General features: G+C 35.6%; 1 protein-coding gene across 1 annotated transcript in view; it reads right to left on the bottom strand.

Annotated features, from left to right (window-relative positions):
- RIT2 (Ras-like without CAAX 2) overlaps positions 1–12,008 on the bottom strand; it is a 216,994-nt gene that overhangs the window by 71,749 nt on the left and 133,237 nt on the right. The gene's annotated exons all lie outside the window — the stretch shown is intronic.

Here is a 12,008-nt window from a genome sequence, read left to right as displayed (position 1 = left end):
CTTATAATTCCATGTGAACTTATAATTATCTAAAACTAAAAAGTTTAATTAAAAATATCAGTATCCACTTATGTTTTAGAAACTCCAAATTTCAAAAAGCGTATTAGAAAACTGGGCATAGAAAGCATCTTGCTTTACTGATTACTGGCTGTCTAAACAAAACCGAAAGCTAACATCATGATTTAGAGAAAAATACTAAAATTATTCCCTCTGAGAGTGGGTACAAGATAAGAATACTCAGTATCAACAATTTTATTCACCTCATGCTTGTGATTCATACCTGCTTAGTTCCACAAGAAAAATTATTGATGTGAAAAAAAAATGTTTAGCACAGAAAAAATGCCACTATTCATGAAAAATCTTGTTTGGGCAGGCATGTAGAAAATTCAAAGAAGCTATAGAAAACCTAGATCAAATAAATGAATTTGTTGAGTTTTCTGGAAACAAAGTTAGTAAAGAAAAATAAATTGATTTGTGAGTATAAGAAACAAAGAGATGGGAAATTAGATTATTTAATGATGCAATTTACTATAATATAAAAAATTATCAAATTCCAAAGAATACATCCTGTAAAACTTTTGTAAGACTTCTAGTTAGAAAGCTATGAGATGTTATGAAGAAAATTAAAGATCATCTAAATAAGTGGAAGTATATGTCATGTTTATGGGTTGGATGATTCAATATTGTAATGATGTTAGATTTTCCCTAATTGATCTAGAAATGCATATCAAACAGATTTTGGGGTGGGAGCAGTGATGCACGAACTGATTCTAAATTTATATGGAAATGAACAGAGCCAAGAATTTGTTTAGAAAATCTTGGAAAAGGACAACAAGCTCTACTATGTATTAAGACTTACTATTAATTCATAGCAGTTAAGACAGTGTGATATTGGCACATGGGTAGAAAAATAAACAGAATAGAGAACCTACACACTAATGAATCCTTTTTTAATATTACAGTTAGCATTTCTGAGCAGTGGAAAAAAAACTTTCAATAAATAAAACTGTTAATTGAACATAAATATTGTAATTTATATATTGGATATAAATATTGGGAAATAATGGAATTTGCTACCTCACATTATATACAATAAAGAAATTTTAGTTAGATTATAAATGTAAACATTCAAAAAAACAATAAAGCATACAGGAGAAACTTTAGAAGAATACCTTCATGACTTAGAGTTATAAATCTTCTTAATAACTAATAGAAAGCTGCATAAAGTAAACGATTGACCACTTGGAATAAATTTATAAAAACTGGGCTACATTAAAACAAAAAAAAAATTTGTTCATCAAAAATTTTTAATATGAGAATGAAAATGCGAGCCATTTTATGAAATAAAGTGGGTGCAACAACAAAATGTTCATATTCAGAATATGGTGGTTTTATTTGTTTGTTTTTTGTTTTGTTTTTTTGAGATGGAGTGTTGCTCTTGTTGCCCAGGCTGGAGTGCAGTGGCAGGATCTCGGCTCACTGAAACTTCTGCCTCCTGGGTCCAAACGATTCTCCTGCCTTAGCCTCCTGAGTCGCTGGGATTATAGGCGCCCGCCACCAGTCCTGGCTAATTTTTGTAATTTTTAGTAGAGATGGGGTTTCGCCATGTTAGCCAGGCTGGTCTTGAACCCCTGACCTCAGGTGATCCCTCCCAAATTGCTGGGATTACAAGGCGTGAGCCACCTCGACCGGCCCATATCCAGAATATGTAAAGCATTCCTACAAATCATTCACAAAAAGGCAACTGCCAATGAAGGGCAGGCAAGAGATTGAGGGTTAGCTTTATTTTTGGTTGTTGTTGTGGTGGTGGTTTTTGGTTGGTTTGTTTGTTAATAATAACAGATAAAGCTGTTTATTTTTAGTATGTATTTTATTTATTTATTTATTTTGAGATGGAGTCTCACTTTGTCGCCCAGGTGGGAGTGCAGTGGCATGATCTCAGCTAACTGCAACCTCCGCCTCCTGGGTTCAAGCAATTCTCATGCCACAGCCTCCTGAGTAGCTGGCACTATAGGTGTGCACAACCATGCCCAGCTAATTTTTGTATTTTTAGTTGAGACAGGGTTTCACCATGTTGGCCAGGCTGGTCTCAAACTCCTGGCCTCAAGTGATCTGCCTGCCTTGGCCTCCCAAAGTGCTGGGATTACAGGGTGAGCCACCGAGCCCAGCCAGCTGTTTATTTTTCATAATAAACCAGAAATGTAAATTATTATTTTAGTAAATAAACTTAAAGCTGTATAACCTTATTAACAACCAATAAAAAGCAAATTAAAACAATCATATGATGCAAATGCTAACCTAACAGCCTGGCAAATTTAAAAGACTATCAATATCAAATAATGGAGAGTTTGTGGTGCTATGAGAACTTTCGTAATACTACAGATGGTGTGTAAAATGGTTCAACCAGTTTAGAAACTATCAACTAAAGCTGATCCTATACATAACTTATGTGGCAGGCTGAATTATTGGTTTCAGTTATATATATACACATATATAATTGTGTGTGTGTGTGTGTGTGTGTATACACACACGTATCATGGTCTCATGGCAAGTGGGTGTACTTCCCCATTCTTTGATTTTAGACTTGACCATGCAACTTGCATAATAAAATAATAATAGGTGTGATGTAAGAAGAAGCATGAAACAGGCATGTGCAGTGCGGCTCATGCTGCTCTGATTATTCCATTGCCATGGGAAAAATGTTCCCTCATCCTACTGATTTCAGAAGCAACCTGGATACCTATCTGAAACAAAGACATCCCAACTCATCTACAGGTGTATGAGGGACACACAAAAGTTATTGTTACTACTCCGACTTTGTGGCAATGTGTTCTATAACAAAAACACACTAGAACACTTTATTACAAGCAATTTCACACATCAGGGATATATGTACATGTAGTTACACATGCATGGGAAAGGCATAAATGAGAATATTTATATCACCATTATTCATACCATCCCTAAATTAGAAACAACCCAGATGTCTTAGTTCATTTGTGTTGCTATAAAATAATACCTGAGGCTGGGTGATTTATAAAGAAAAGAGGTTTATTTGGCTCACAGTTCTGCAGACTGTACAAAAGCATGGGGTCAACATCCGCTTCTGATGAGGGACTCAGGAAACTTCCACTCATGGCAAAAAGTGAAGTGGAGCAGATGTCATGTGATAAGAGAGGGAGGAAGAGAGAGGGAAAAACGGGGCAGGCTCTTTTCAGCGAGAGCCTTGTGCGAACTAAGAGTAAGAACTGTGAGAATAGTACCAAGCTATTTATAATGGATCCACCCCCATGACCCAAACATCTTCCATTAGGCTCACCTCCAGCATTGGGGATCAAATTTCAACATGATGTTTGGAAGGGACAAATATCCAAACTATATCACCAGAGTGTATCAGTAGTAGGATGTATAAATCAGCTCCAGTGTACTCATAGAGTAGATTATCTTTGCTGTGAATTTTTTTAAACCATAGACTACAACAATGTGTTTCAGTCTTAGAAACATAATGTTGAGTGAGAGAATCCAGATGGAAAATATACTTTACTTTGAAAAAAAATGTTTTAAAAAGAGAATTTTGTAAATTCCTGAATTGTGTGAAAGGATAAAATATTCACTTCTCTAACTGTTCCTATTTTTATGGTAACACTGTATCTGCACAAAATTAACCCATGATTTTTTTCCAATAATTTTCTTATTTTTCTCTAGTCTATAACAATTGCATTTCATATAATGACAATTTCTAGATAATTAGTCTTCACATTGAGTAAATACACTTCTGACAGTGTTGGTGAGTATTGGTTTTGGGGATGAAAAGCAGAATGATGTCGAAGGACCTTTCTGTTTAAAACATCTTTCTCATTGGCCTGGCAAGATGCCCCAAGTTCCACCTCTCTGCTTCATTCCCTCTGGTGAAGATAAGCCATTTTACTTCCAGGAACTCCCTATTAAAATGCAATAAAACTACAGGAGAGGTAAAATATTAAGCTATTATCAACCACAAACAGCTTACCCTGAGATTACTTTTGCACAAAATTAGCTGTCGCAAGAGAAAGCAGAAAGCAGGGCCTGAGGGAATGATCAGAAGGAATGATAAAGGGAAAATGGAAGGGGAGAGAAATACTGCTAATAGATTTAGGAGCAGAGACTAAGAGAGCACTGGGTGAACAGTGGAGCTGCAAGAGGTGGATGGGCTCCTGAGGACCAGAAAGCACCGCAGGTTAGGGCAGCAATCTGCTGAAGAGTAATGCATGCATGGGAGAAAATGGTTCATTCTGCTTTCTTCTCAAAACTGATGAACAATATACATGTTTTTTTCTTGTTCCTCAAGCTTGCTGAACACGGAGTTTTAATAAGTGAACCCCATTACACACCTAAGCTAAATCTGACAGAGAAGAACATAATGCTTGCCTTTGTGAAGTTGGACAATCCTTAATCTGTCAGCTTCTCTAAGAGCTACAGAAACAAAACTTCCTCTATAGAAGGAGGACAAAATGTTTTGTTTCTGTTTTTGTTTTTGGACAATGAATGAGCTACAGTGAAGCTTAATAAACTTTTCTGTACATACAAATCTCCTGAGGATCTGGTTAAAATGCAGATTCTTTATCACTGTTGGGCCGGGACTGGGATTCTGTATTTTTAGTAAGCTACCAGACCATTTCATGCTCCTGGTTCAGAACTTACAACAGCACTATGCAACAGAATCATATTTTTCTAGTAGCTATACTAAAACAATAAAAGGAAATGGATTAAATTAAATGTAATATATGTTATTTAACTGTTTATCCAAAATGTCATTTGAATGTCTAAAAGCAATATAGAAAAATATTAATGAGATATTTTACATTAATTTTCTTACACTAAGTTATTAAAAGCCGTGGTGTATACTATACTTAGAGAACATGTTGATTTGGACTAGTCACATGTCAAGAACATGAAAGTCCACATAGCTCATGGCTACTGTGTTGGCCAAGGCAGATCTAGATAGAAATGATCACTTGTTGCAAAACCGTAGATCTCCGTAGATTCAAAATGTAGCTATAGAATATTCTTTCACAGCTCTTCATGGCCTTTTTGATGAAACAAAATAATAATTTAAAATATTATACAAGTGAATGTCATCCCTACTTATGGTTTAAACTCCTACTATGTTTTAGGTAACTATTGCGTAGTTTACTTTTTGTATTAATCAGGGTTATCCCGAGAAAGAGAACAAGTAAGATAGATATATGTACACACACACATATATTATGCATTTTCCAGCATATATATTATACCTTTTGCATTTATAGATATGTATGTATGTGTGTGTGTGTGTGGATATATATATACATATATATGTGTGTATATATGTGTGTGTCTCTCTCTCTATATGTATGAATTTGTTGTAAGAAATACAATAATGGAGGCTAAGTCCTTAGATCTGCAGCCAACGGGCTGTAGAGCCAGGAAAGCCGGTGGTGTTTTTTGAAATTCAGTCCATCTGAATTTGAAGGCCTGAGAACCAGGAGAACTAATGGTGTAACTTCCAGTTCAAACAAAGGAGAGGACCAGTGACCCCAGTTCAAGCAGTCGGGCAGTAGGAATTTCCTCTTACTCAGCTTTTTTAGGTCTTCAATGGTTTGAATGGGGCCCATCCACATTAGGACGGGCAATGTGCTTTACTACATGCACAGATTCAAATATTACTGTCATCCAGAAACATTCTCACAGACACATCCAGGATAACGGCTGACCAAATGCCTAGGCACCCCATGGCCTAGTTGATTTGATGCATAAAATTAACCATCACACTTTCCTAAGAGGGCTTTCTGCATTTGCTCAGTCAGAAACTGTTACACTCCCTGTTGAACTTCTACAAAACCTTGCACATAACTCTGTTAAAGAAACTTGTTCATTCTGCTGTAATTATTTGTCTTAGTCTCAGCAGTATGAAAGCATGAAGCATGCCTTATTCATCTTTGTATATTCATTTTCTAGCATTCTGACAGGTACATAATAAGTGGTCAGTAAATTCAGTTTACTTTCTTTTCACATTGTGTCTAGCACTCTGCTCAGTTTTTCCAATTGTGATGCTTATTTAATTTGCACAACACATTGTGAAGTATATATCAATATGTCAAATTTAAACATAAAAAAGAGGTGTTACACTTTACAATCACAGAGTCAATAGGCAGTGGTTGGGAGATTAAGTCTGTTAGACACCAAAAGCTGCTCGTATTGTGCTACACTGTTTTTTTTTTTAAGACTAACCAAAGGAATATAGAGGTTTTCTTTAGAGATTTGGTGTTGTTTCTTAAATTAATTGAGTAAATGAACTAGACTCCCAAGTCTAGTCCAAGCTTAAATTAATATTCAGATATAAACAACAAAAAGCAGAACCGTTTCTGAAACCTCATTTACTAAAACACAGAAAAATCATGACATTGGACAACTGTTAAGTTTGTAACCCAGAATCTTTTGAGTCCTACCTTCCATGATTGAGATAGAAGCAGCAATGCACTTCCTCAGCCTCCTTTACATAGAATTTACAGGCTTGTGTATCCAATGAAAATGTTCGTTCAAATGTCAGCAATATAAGGATACCTGTGCCATGTGTATTTGCATTTCTGGGAAGAAGACAGAGTAGGCAAACACCACTCTCATACACACTGGTGGCAATGACAGTTTCACTGCTGGGTTTGTGCAACCAAAGCATAATTTAGACTGCTTCAGGGTGTGTACTCTCAAAATTCACTTCTGTGTATCCACTGCAGGTGATATAAGCAATATATACAAAATTCTTTCCAATTTTGGGCACCCTGAAATCATCCTAGAGAAAGGACTGCCCATACCACTTTATAGAAGACTTGAGTTTGGACACTCAATAACCTGGTCATCCCTATGAAAATTATTTTTCCTGGACCTAGCTCTTATTCCCTCTTCCTTCTTTAGGCTTCTGCACCATGAGATATTTGATTTTTTCATCTCTTCCCCAAAGCAGCAATTCTCATTTATAGTCTCTGTGTCACCTTTAAACATCTGGTCTCCATTTACCTTTCCACCACTCAGTGGGAACAGCCTGTTGTTTCAGAGATACGCACCAGAGCAAAAGACAAGGACACACAGCTACTGATTAATTTTTATAGCACATAATTCACTCCTTACTTTTCTCTCCCTTCAGAGGCAACAAATGTAGAAAATGTCTGCCACATGTGGAGGCTGAGTGATTGGCACATGTTCCTTTCTATGGTTACGGGCTATCAGCAGAAACTCAAAGATGTATTTTTGTTTTTCAATTGCTTTTCCTGTTCCTTTCTCTACTTCCCTTCCTATGTTCAAAATTATGACTGCACTTGGAGAGGGAAAAAAAGCAATGTTGAGAAACCAAAGAAAGAGAAGTAAGAAAGAAAGAAAAAGAAGAAAGAAAAGGAAAGAAAAAAACATAAAAAAGAAAGGAAGGAAGAAAGAAAGACAGAAAGAAAGAAGAGGGGGAGGGAAAGGGAGGAAGAAAAAAGGAAGAAAGGAAACCGACCTGGAGTTCTTACCTGATTATAAGTTTACCTTGTTTCATATTTTAATGACAGAGAGACACAGCTAATGATGCTAATCTTGTATCCCATATGTGTTGTCATGGATTTCACCTACTCATTCAAAATATATTTTGAGCATCTACAAATTTGTTTTGGAGCATGATATAAACAAAACTGAAAAAACAAATCATGTCTCTCACATACTGTTATGTAAAGGAAGAGAACTTAAAATAATAAAAGGTGATAAATAGTGAAGCACTAGTTTGCTATCTCAAGGTGTTCCCTCCCACCAAATCTTGTAAAATAGCCAGTGACTCCAAGAAACTTTCAAATAAGAAAGATGAGGAGTAAGTGTCAACATCTGGGATTTAAATATGCCTGATGATCATTGACATAGAGTTATTTTTCCATGTCCTTGACTACTGTATTGAGAGAGAGAGAATTTCAGTGAAAAACAATGGAAACTTTAGATTGTAACCAAATCATCTAAGCCACAGAACAGTGTGGCTTGTTGCACAGAGCTTGCAACAAGGCTCTGATAGTTTCACAATACATTTTTCCACTTACTTCCAACTTCCATCCACTCACTGCTATTTGTCCCATCTTCTAAACACACAGGATTTTTTTGTGTTCTCTTAATAAACCATGGGATAACATATTTTTATGACATCGTTTTACTAGGAATGCCTTCTTCCACCTCTCTATTATGCAAAGTGCTGCTTATTAGCTTTAAGAACCACCTCAAATATTATTTTTTTGTGAAGATTTGACTTACCCATCTGTCTCAAAATACACAACTACAAATCAATTTACTACATCTCTATAAGAACACTTTGCTCATAAGTAGAGATGCCTATAAATTCTTGCCCCTACTCCCTTTTCAGTTTTGGCTCTTCTGTTTGTGAAACGTAACTCTCTACTCTCTCACTGCTAAAATGTGTCATACTCTTTTGCCCCACAAGCTAGGCCAAATAGATTGGACCAACACTAAGCACTTGGTCTTAGATAACAAGTTGAATCTGATTTTCTGGAAATAGGTTTTGGATTTTTTTTTAAAGATCCCTTGATGATTCTAATGTGCAGCCAGAGGTACATAATCACTGAACTAAAGGAATAAAGCTATACACTGCATTGAATCAATATTCAATGTCCCAAGAATGTAAAGAAAGAGATACAGAAATTAAATTACTAGGTATCAGGATCATGTATAGCCAGAGTGGGCTCCCAATTTTGCCAAGTGGGTGTGCTAAAGGTTAGAAGGCTGCTCTACCAGTCTGCAATGGTGTCTGCAATTAACGTCTCTTCATTCTTTTGCAGGGGTTGGGGGAATAATGTCATATATGTAATAATAAAAGAGGTAAGTTTAGAGGACTTTTACAAGGTAACATAGACTGTAAGTGCTAGATGATTGCAAACTGGGTTACTGCAGGGAATTTGTTGTTGGGAAGACCTAATTTGAGGTCCAGTTCTAAAATATGTCAACTCTTAATTTTTATCACCAAGGACTACAGATGTGAAGGTTTTTTATAACAAAAGAAGAAAATAAACGTCTACCTCAATGTTTCCCCCTACCCCTTTCCCAAGTCTCAAAGAAAAGCAAATTTACAACTTCCTTAAGGGAAAACTTTACTATTATTTTCTAACTTCAATAAGTTCTTCAGTTTAAACTTAAATATCTTTATTTGCATCTCAGGCTGATCTCTGCTTATGCTATGATTTTTTCATAGGCACTGAGCAATAATAAAAAAATATATTTCATTACTTTGATCCGTTCATATTAATCTGACATTCATAATGCAGGTTCACTTTTTTTTAAAATGCTGACACTCATGGCCATACAGGTTGCGTAGAGTACAATTCTAGATGGTCCTGTTTCCTTAAACTCCAATGTGAAAGAAACTACCTGGAAGTGTGAAAAGTGAAGTCCCTGCCTATGAGAAAAGGGGAGAAGTGACATATTTACATACAAATGTGCATGACCATACATTTGCAGCTAGAGCAAATATTAGGATATTCATGGGGCAAGAGAAGTTGTTTCCACTGGAGAAAAAGGAGTCAAACAATCCAACTTGGCAAATTAACTGAGAGTTCCAAAAACAGAAATGGCCCAGATAATTATAAAGTGATCTGAGAGTAGTAATTGAATGCAAAACAGTACCTGATCCACAAAATCATTTAGGATTTTATCAGGACACTTAAAGGTTTTAATTTCATGACTCTCAGGCTCTAGAGAAGTTAAGATTTTCAAAAGATACAAAAAGACAATATATCCAGAAAATAGGTGATAAAAGGAGGAGGTTGTAATGCCAAAGAATGGCAAAAACAGCAGACATCTTTGACTTCCTATTTCTTCCTTTAATAAGAGAATTGTATTGAGAATCAAAAGATCACACTAACATTTGTAAAGAAAGAATGAAATCTCAAGGTATATTATTAGATTGTAAGGGAATATGTAGCTACTGCAGTGGAGTGAAAAATCTTCTTTTTCAGATTAATGGCATTTTAAAGTTCTAAAAAAGTGTATAAATGACAGTTTGAACCATCACCACACAAGGTAATGTGCTTCATATAGGTAATTGACTTGCAATCTCAGTTGATAAAATGGAGAAGTATAACCTGAGAGAAAAGATAATTGGAGAGATTAGTAAATGTTTGAATTATTCTGTCTAGATTGATAAATGGTATATTGTTTTAGGTGTGTAGAAGTTTTCTAATAGTTTGCTATAAATGTTGCCATGTGTCACAATTTGCTTTGCATTTTTATTAATTTTCACAGAGGTACAGAAAAATACATGTTCATATAGGAAGATGGTTTGAAACTGAGAAAGATGATGAATAGTTTAAATGATGTAACTGGTATCCCAAAGGTTCTTGATAGTGTTAAATAATCAACTGCAATAGGACAAGACTTCAACGGAGATTGGTACAATTTTCAAAGAATGTTTTCTTTTTCCTTCTTAATATCAATGGACAGGATGAAGAGATTTACATTCAAAATAGCAGTTATGATAAAAAGGAGAATTTTTCTATTGATAAGTGATATGGTTTCTCTCTGTGTCCTTTCCCAAATCTCATCTCAAAGTATAATCCCCACGTGTTGAGGGAGGGATGTGGTAGGAGGTGATTGGATCATGAAGGCGGTTCCCCTATTCTGTTCTTGTGATAGTGAGTTTTCATGAGATCTGATGGTTTAAAAGCGTTTGGCAGTTCCCCGCTCCCACCCCCTTGCAGCCATGTAAGATGCGCCTGTGCTTCCCTTTTGACTTGAAGTTTTTTGAGGCCTCCCCAACCATGTTGAACTGTGAGTCAATTAAACCTTTCTCCTTTAAAAATTACCCAGTCTCAGGCATTTCTTTATAGCAGTGTGAAAACGTACTAATACAACAGAAATCCCAAAAGAAGTCAATGAAGTGAAATATTCACAAAAGCCAGCCAAACTCTCTTGGGCTATCGGGGGATTGCATTGGGAAAGAAGAAATATCTGTATTTATTTAAAACAATATTATCTACTGATCAGGCTATTTCTATTTCATTCAATGCACTACTTCATTCATTGCAGTGGGATACCACTCTGATATTGACAGACTGTGATATACACAGGGGGAGACAAGAATCATTTTTGGATTTGAAGCCTTGTTACAGAGAAATGGAGGATGAGAAATGGTAGATGTTCAGCCTAGAGAGGGGAGGGCCACACAGTGAATGTCTGATGTCAATTTTTTAAAGGGCTTCAATGTAGATAGAAACTTTTATTATGGCTCTAAGGGACATAAAACAAAACAAAAATAAAATATTTGGTGAAATTTCAAGGAAAAATATTTTAGCTCAATATAAGGAAAAAAATGTATAGGCAAGTTATTCACATGCAGGCCAAAAGATAAGATAGGTTTTATTGAAAGAAAGTGAGTGCTGATAAACATGGGTTGTAGTCAGAAGAGATGTGGTAAAAAGAGTTCAAACATAAGATAGGTGGTTAGATTGAATATCTTTTAAGACTTATTTTTCCCATCTCAGTATGGAGGAATTATGTAAACAGATAGGGAAGAGCATTATAAACAAATTTGAGACTAGAAATGGAATGACAAATAGTGCTTGTCTTATTAGGGCATTTGGGATTTTATCTGGAGACTTCAAAGTTTAATTTCACTTCTTTTAAACATAATTTTCCTCATTTTCTCTTTATGTTATTAACCCTCTAACTGCACTTTCTAAAGATCTTGTGTCAAAGGGCCATTCATCTGTTAACATAGAACTGAATCCTTTTAAGCTGTTCTGGTTTTTGGAGTAGCACAATTCCACAACCTATAAAGAACTCAATCAAATTTACAAGAAAAAAACAAACAACCCTATCAAAAAGTGGGCAAAGGATATGAATAAATACTTCTCAAAAGAAGACATTCATACAGTCAACAGACACATGAAAAAATGCTCATCATCACTCGCCATCAGAGAAATGCAAATCAAAACCACAATGAAATACCATCTCACACCAGTTAGAAT

The sequence above is a fragment of the Colobus angolensis genome, unplaced genomic scaffold (genome assembly GCF_000951035.1).
Source record: "Colobus angolensis palliatus isolate OR3802 unplaced genomic scaffold, Cang.pa_1.0 Scaffold637, whole genome shotgun sequence".
In the NCBI taxonomy this organism is placed as follows: domain Eukaryota; kingdom Metazoa; phylum Chordata; class Mammalia; order Primates; family Cercopithecidae; genus Colobus; species Colobus angolensis.
Note: the sequence above shows the minus strand (reverse complement) of the source record. Positions and strands in the feature narration are given on the sequence as shown.